This window comes from Mus caroli, chromosome 10 (genome assembly GCF_900094665.2).
Source record: "Mus caroli chromosome 10, CAROLI_EIJ_v1.1, whole genome shotgun sequence".
Classification (NCBI taxonomy): domain Eukaryota; kingdom Metazoa; phylum Chordata; class Mammalia; order Rodentia; family Muridae; genus Mus; species Mus caroli.
Window position 1 is genome coordinate 54,109,298 of NC_034579.1, and position 7,398 is coordinate 54,116,695.

General features: G+C 42.6%; 1 pseudogene; it reads left to right on the forward strand.

The window, feature by feature from the left end:
* Positions 1-5,849: 5,849 nt before the first annotated feature.
* On the forward strand, positions 5,850-6,811 carry LOC110302689 (annotated as a pseudogene).
* The last annotated feature ends 587 nt before the right edge of the window (positions 6,812-7,398 follow it).

A 7,398-nucleotide genomic window follows, 5' to 3' on the forward strand; every position in this document is an offset into this window, starting at 1 on the left:
CTCCTCCTCCTCCTCTCCCCCCTCCTCCTCCTCCTCCTCTCCTCCTTCTCCTCTTCCTCCTCCTCCTCCTTCTTCGATAACCTCAGGCCCTGGCCAAGAGTGTTCCATCTCTCTCTCTGCTTTACACTTTGGGAAATCTTACTAGAATTGCCGTTCTTCTCTACCCTGCAGTACTAAGATTTAGTCCTGGGCATTAGAAAAAAGAACCAGATTCAGTACTGGCCAGTCACAGTAGCATACACCTGTGATCACATAACTCGGGAAGCTGAAGCAGGAGGACTTCTGTGATTAGGAAGCCATCGTGGACTACATAGCTAGATGTTTGGGGAAAATATAAAACAAAAGAAAACAACCTGGGAGAACAGTCACAGGTTGTTTTTTTTTTTAATGTACATATCTGAAACTAGAGGCATTGCTGCATTTCAAACCTGTATTCCAAAATATATCATCTCATATCTATGAAAATTAAATCTCTGATGCCCCTACATTAGGCTACATATAGCATCTACCAGTACACCACGATCTTATAATGTAGATCTAACAATTGTACTAAACAACTGTCATTTCTCTTCACCCAGGAAAAGATGTGAAATAAAACCTTCCCTCAGCGGCAGAGGACTACAGGGACTGGTTGGCCAGGCTGACTACCGAGAAAGTGTTCAGCAGAACAGAATCCTCAAACCTAAGATGGACCCATTGCCATTCATGTGTCAGGGAACGTGCTGGCCATTCTAGAGGTAACACATCTTTAAAGAAGGACACACACTTTGTGAGAAGTTGAAGACAAGCTCCATATCTTCCAATAAAGTGCCTGCCAAGTAAATCAGATATCAATCACTTAACAAAATATTATCCAACCACATACAAAAGTTAACTATGCACAGATCGACCATATCAGCACACGTGCTACATCCCAGCACTTGGGAGGCTGAGGCAAAATTACAAGTTCCTGGGCTACACAGTGAAAATTTATCTCAAAAAAAAAAAGTGTGTTGGCATGTTCTTATAATCCAACCTTGGGGAAGCTCAGGTAGGAAGATGGCCAAGTTTAAAGCCAACCTGGGCTACACACACAAAACTCTAGTTCATCTATTTCAAATATAAAAATAAACGACAATGAAAAGAATTGTCCTGTCTACACTTTCACACTTAATCAAAAGACCAAGAAATGATGTACTTATTCTTCATGAAAGTAAACTGGGCATAGCGGCACATACCTCTAATGCTTGGGAAATAGAAGCAAGGTCAAGTCTGGAGTGCAAGGCCATCCTCAGTTCCTAGAGTTCAAGGCCAGGCTGGGATATGTGCGGCGCTGTCTTCAGAAAAGAAAAAAGAAAGAAAGAAAAGGAAAAGAAAAGAAAGAAAAGAATACAGTAATTCTGTGCTTTTTTTGGCTGAAATCGTGTACAAGATATAAAACTATAAATAATATAGTATGCATGATTATTTTGAAATCACACTTAACATGGGAGCCGGTGAGTTGGCTCAGCAGGTAGAGGGGGTTGCTGCACCTGTCTGACAACCTGAGTTTGGTCTGGAACCCAAGAAAGGTAGAAAAAGAGAACTACCTCTCAAAAGTTGTCATATAACCTCCGTCCATGCTCTGTGTTGTGCACTCACGCACACAATAATAATAATAGAAATAAATATGCAAAACAATTTTAACATCATAGATAGGGCTGAGCATGGTGGCACATGCCTTTAATCCCAACTCATGATGAGAGGCCAAATCTTTTAAGTTCAGACTCCATTCTAGAGAACCTGATCTAAGTTTGAACTCAGGCAAACAGGCTGGTACCTAGCATTAGTGTCCAAGTTGCCCCGCAACAAAATCCCAGCCTAGCTACGGTCTCTAGGTTAATCCCCAATAAGGCCACTGTCTCCAGGTTACAACCTCAACAAGACCAGCATCTCCAGGTTATTCCTCCAACAAACCTGCACCCCCAGGTTACAAGCCCACCTCCTGCCTAACGACCACCAATGCAGAGGGAAGCAGAAATTAAGTTTATGATATGACTCCAACACCAGCCACAGTAGCTTTCCAATTAGATGCTTGCGCACTTAGCCCCTGCTCGCTGCTTACTATAAAGCCTTGCCCTGATAGATATTCAATAGATATTCGGGGCTTCCACCACCGCCAAAACTATCCTGCATGATGGTGGTGCACTGGAGGATGGGGGAGGAGGTAGCTCAAATAGAATAAAGACCCTGCTGTGAGTTGCATCAGGTCGGCTCCTGTCTGTTTTGGGGGGGCATCACTAACACTTCCCTGGCACTACAGTGAGAGGCAGAAGCAGGAAGATCTCTGTGAGTTCAAGGCCAACCTGTCCTACCTCAAATGTGTCCCGGTTCCAAACTGGTCAGGACAATATAGTAAGACCCCACCTTTAATTTATATGTGTGTGTGTGTGTATACAAATACATATATGTATATATATATATGTGTGTATGTATATATATGTGTGTATATGTATATGTATATGTATATGTATATGTATATGTATATGTATATGTATATGTATATGTATATGTATATGTATATGTATATGTATATAATAACTCAGGTGGTGAATTTAAAGGAATAAGCAGGAAGACACGTTGCCTTGGGGAAGTTTTGAGGGACACCTGCTCTTTTAAGTGATTTAAATTGTTCCCACCTGCATATTAATTTTATAATTTAAAAACATGCCATTAAAACATTCGCCGTTGCACATTATTTTCTATTCCAATCCTTAAAAAAAACAGATTGCTTTTTAAAAAAAAAAAAAAAAGCTAAAACGAATCAGAGTGTATTTCTTGGAGCATGAAACTTTAACCCGTTTCCCTACTAAACCGTACACTGAAGTCAGGTCCCAGCTATGATTCAACTCAAAGGAATATTTACCCAAGGGTTCCAGAACAGGTAGGGTGGCCAGGTGAAGCACACACACTGACTTGAGCAAGCAAACACGACAGGACTCTCCTCAGAGATTTGGGGGCTGTGTTTCCTGGTTCACCGATAATGTGAAGTAATATCTGCGTGCTAGCAGTAGTTCTGAGTGAACAGGAAAGAGTACATCCAAACGAAGGGCAGAAGGAAAGGCTGCAGCTTTCAGATGTTATGGGAGCCCCGCCCTGGGCCAACCCTGACCCTATTTGTCCTTTATGTTTGCTTCATTCTCTCAGGACGTCATCACACACATTTCTCTTGCCTACTATCACACATTTCTCTTGCCTACCTCCGTTAGGAGCAACCTCTCCATCACCACAACCAAGTTCCTGAGACTTCCTCCTTTCAGTGCTCCTTGCTGTTCTTTCTCAGGCAGTTCATCTGCACAGTAAATATTTCTAGTCAGTGTAGGTGAGAGAGGTTCAACTACCTTTAAAGCCTTCTTTGTATATAACATACACATATATGAAAAACACTGATATACAATATGAGATATAAGTATAATATAGTGTATTATTATGATATGTTATATATCATAATCTATGTAAACTATATTACTTTACATATATACATGTATGTGTATACATGTGTACATTTACATATATATGCTACATGTATATATGTGTATATATAACATACACAATATATTATATCTTTTCCTCTATATATCTGCTTTCATTTCATCATACACATAAGCACACCCATGCTCTCCTTGTTTTTCCTTATTCCCTCCAATACTCCCACTTGTCCCAACTCTAACACAGACCGACTCCAAGTCAGAAATGTATTTGCTTATCCCTCTAAAAATGCTTGTTAGTGGAGGCTCAGGCCCTGATTTCCAAAGGAATGACTGACTCCATATTTTATAACTCAATCAGCCTGTGGTCTAATCTTATTTTCTGTCGGCAACATGCAAGCCTCGATCGTTTTTTCTTTCATGCAGAGAACCTGCAAGGAGACACTGAGGTGAGCAGGGCAGGAATTGTTCAGGTAGATTGCCTTTGTTCCTGTTTCTCAGACTCCGGGAGCCTGGCAGCAAATTTTAAGGCTGTCTTTCATTTTGCGGTGGACTGGCTCACGCCCTTTTGTAGTCTTTGATATTTACTAGACTTTTGGATCTAGGAAGTCTTTTGTCTCTCTCTAGAGTGACCAAAGCTATTAATTTTATATTCAAATATAGCACACTTCCTAAGTACATAGGAATTCAGCTCCCATGGCTATGAAACTCAGCACCGTTCAGAGTAATAAAAAGACCCAGCTGACATGGAATGGAATCCCAAACAATGGAGTGACTCCTTGCTTAGCAGTCACTTCTCATAAACCTGTTTCCTGTGCCTCAGGCTCTCTCAAAAGCCATCCCAGCCATCTGTGCTTCTGTAGGTGGGGGTAGAGGTGGGGGTGGAGAATATAGCCTTCTCTGAAAATAAACATCTAGGTAAAACTTAAGTCTCCTTGCAAGCGCCCATAATTTACTATTGACTTTGTATCCCAGTTGCTTAGTGCCAGATGTGATAACGTTCTGTGATCATTAGGCCTTTTGGATTGTTGGAGACCGAGTCTGGTATAGCCAAGGATAACCACACACTAGCTAGTGTAACTGATATGAGATGCTACAAGAAACTCTCATTAGACCTGTCTGATCACTATAGTTTGGCTGACTCAGCCACAGATCCCCTACATGTATCCTGCAGCAGAATTCCTCCTGTCAAGTGGAATTTTTTTTTTTTTTTTGGTCCTACAGTGGGCTGTCCTGTAAGAGAATTCCTTACGTGGAACTATCTTTGTCCTACGGGACTCCTCCAGGTTTAGGGATGCCAACCTGGCAAGTTACCTAAAGCGAATTCTAGACAATGCCAGTTCTTCCTTCAACTGTCTGTTCTTCACATCACTTAAATTTATAGACAGCTCTGATGAGACTATCTAAAAGAATTTCACAAAGCAGAATAGTCTAAAAGAGCCTTCTTGGGCTGGTTTCTAGCCACACGAATCTGCCTACTTCAAGGTGAGATACATCTTTAATATCATGCTGAGTTTGGCCCAAATTTCAGCTCCTCTGAATCTAAACTAAGTTACTGTCAAAACTAATACATTTCTCCTCCGTTTGGATGGATTGGACACCACCATCATCAGGACTGACTTCCAAGGGAAAGCGTGAAGGTTCTGGGTCATAGGCTGCAGTTGGTGGGAAGCAGGGGGTAGAGGAAGTTGTGGGTGGGAGCGTGGGCTTTGCCAATGAACAACAGGTGCAAGCGCGGCTCTTTAAATTTAGCCACTGCTCTTGGCATCCTGTCTCCAGCATCCCGTCACTTACGGCAACCACTGCTGATTTGGAAAGGATCAAGGGACAGATAGGAGGAGGGATCCTATTTATTAAAAGTCAAAAGGAGGGGGGAATTAACTTTTAAAAAACCAGCCAAAGGAATGAAAAAAACACTGGCCCTCAGAAAATATACACAGTTAGAAGGAATAAAAGGGGAGGGAAATTATTCAGAGATGATCATTGTTAGCAAGTCATCCTTAATTAAGCACTTTGAAAGTCACTCTTAGCTGCCAGAATGTGGGAGCAAAAATCACATAAGATTTAGATTGAAACTCAGAAAATAACATCTAGTAATCCCAAGTGTGGGTGAGAGAAGGGGGAATGAGTTGGATAGGTCAGTGCATTTATCATCCCATAAACCTGTCAATCAACTGGAGGCTCCCATGCTAGGAAAGCTAGGCAAAGGTATGAGACACAAGCACTCCCCGAATTCTTCTTCCTTACGCATTGCTTTTTCTGAGATAGTCACTTAACCCTCATCACCTTGACCTTGAAATGGAATCCATTTTTTCCCACCTAGCATTTACCCATCACTGAAATGAATGAAAAGTCTCCCTCTTCCCCCGCCCCCCTTGGCAGTTTGAGGACCACCGCTAAATCATGAATGATGCAGTAATGATGTAGAGCAGGAAGTTCATGACTGGTCATCTGCTACACAGGGTGTCCTTCACCCTGGGAAGGCAACGGTAGAAAAGACAGGAATTCGAGAAAGGCTAGCCAAAATGTACAAAACCACACCAGAGGCCATCTTTGTTTCCAGACTCAGAAATCCCCTTGATAGTGGCGGGACAGCTGGCTTCACACGATGGAAGGTTCTTGGCATTATGCGAAGAAGAATGAGCCTAAACACAGGCTTGTGAGACAAAGTGTTTATGGGCTGGAGAGATGGCTCAGCGGTTAAGAGCACTGACTGCTCTTTCAGAGGTCATGAGTTCAATTCCCAGCAACCACATGATGGCTCACAACCATCTGTAATGAGATCCAATGCCCTCTTCTGGTGTGTATGAAGACAGAGACAGTGTACTCACATAAATAAAATAAATAAATATATAGTTTTTAAAAAGACACGGCATTTACTGAATGAAAATGACATGAGCACTTTACAGTATGTTTGAGGAGAAGGCTTTTTATTGTAGATCTGAGGGGGAGTATGGCCAGAGGCATTTGGAAGGGTCCAGACTGAACTGGGCCAAGAGGGAGCTGGGGGGTGGGGGGCGGTAGGGAGAGAAGGGGGAGGGGAGGAGAGAAGGGAGAAAAAGAGGGAGAGGGAGAAACCAAGGGGCCAAAAGAGCACCCAAGAGGCAAGATTATATAGAAATGAGAAGCTGGGGAACCAGCAAAGCCCAGCCCCTGGACAGGAGATGTTATGGGTAGTGGGCGGGGTAGGCAGTGTGGGAGGAGCCACAGGTACTGCCTTGTCTAGGTTTCTTTGGGATCTGACATTTATGAGAAGAAAGACCTCCAAAAACTGGGGAAAGGAATGCAGGAACAGAATGAAGAAGGTCCAGGATACTGCAAAGGTTGGTGCTGGCAAAAAGCAAGTGGAGACCGGCTGCAGCTAAAGGCAGGGAGACTCTGCAGTGGCCTGATCTGCCGCGATGGTGCCAACATCTAAGGACAGTGCTAATACACTAAAAGCTTGTGTGTGTGTGTGTGTGTGTGTGTGTGGAGAGAGAGAGAGAGAGAGAGAGAGAGAGAGAGAGAGAGAGAGAGAGAGAGGACCTCTAGAATGATCTTTGAGTATTAACACAGCATAAATTTAAAGCACACTACTAAAACAATAATCAGCCAACCAACATTACTGAAGTCATCAAAGAGTTACAGTGGTTTTTTTTTCCTTTGTTTGGCCTTTTTGTGGGTTTTGTGTATGTGTGTGTGTGTGTGTGTGTGTGTGTGTGTGTTGCTGTTAGTTTTGTGTTACAGAGTCTAATTCTATTTAACTAAGGTTAACTATTTCACCATTCAGAGGACAAACAAAAATCGAGATTCCGACTAGAAGATTAGAAGACAGGATGCCAGGATAGTTCAGGACCTGCCCGGCTGCACAACGATTTGTAGGCCACCCTGAGCTATCAGAAGAGACTCTGTCTCACAAAAGCTAAAACGTCAACAAAAAGCACCATGTTTCTTTCTTCACGCCTTTCTTTCT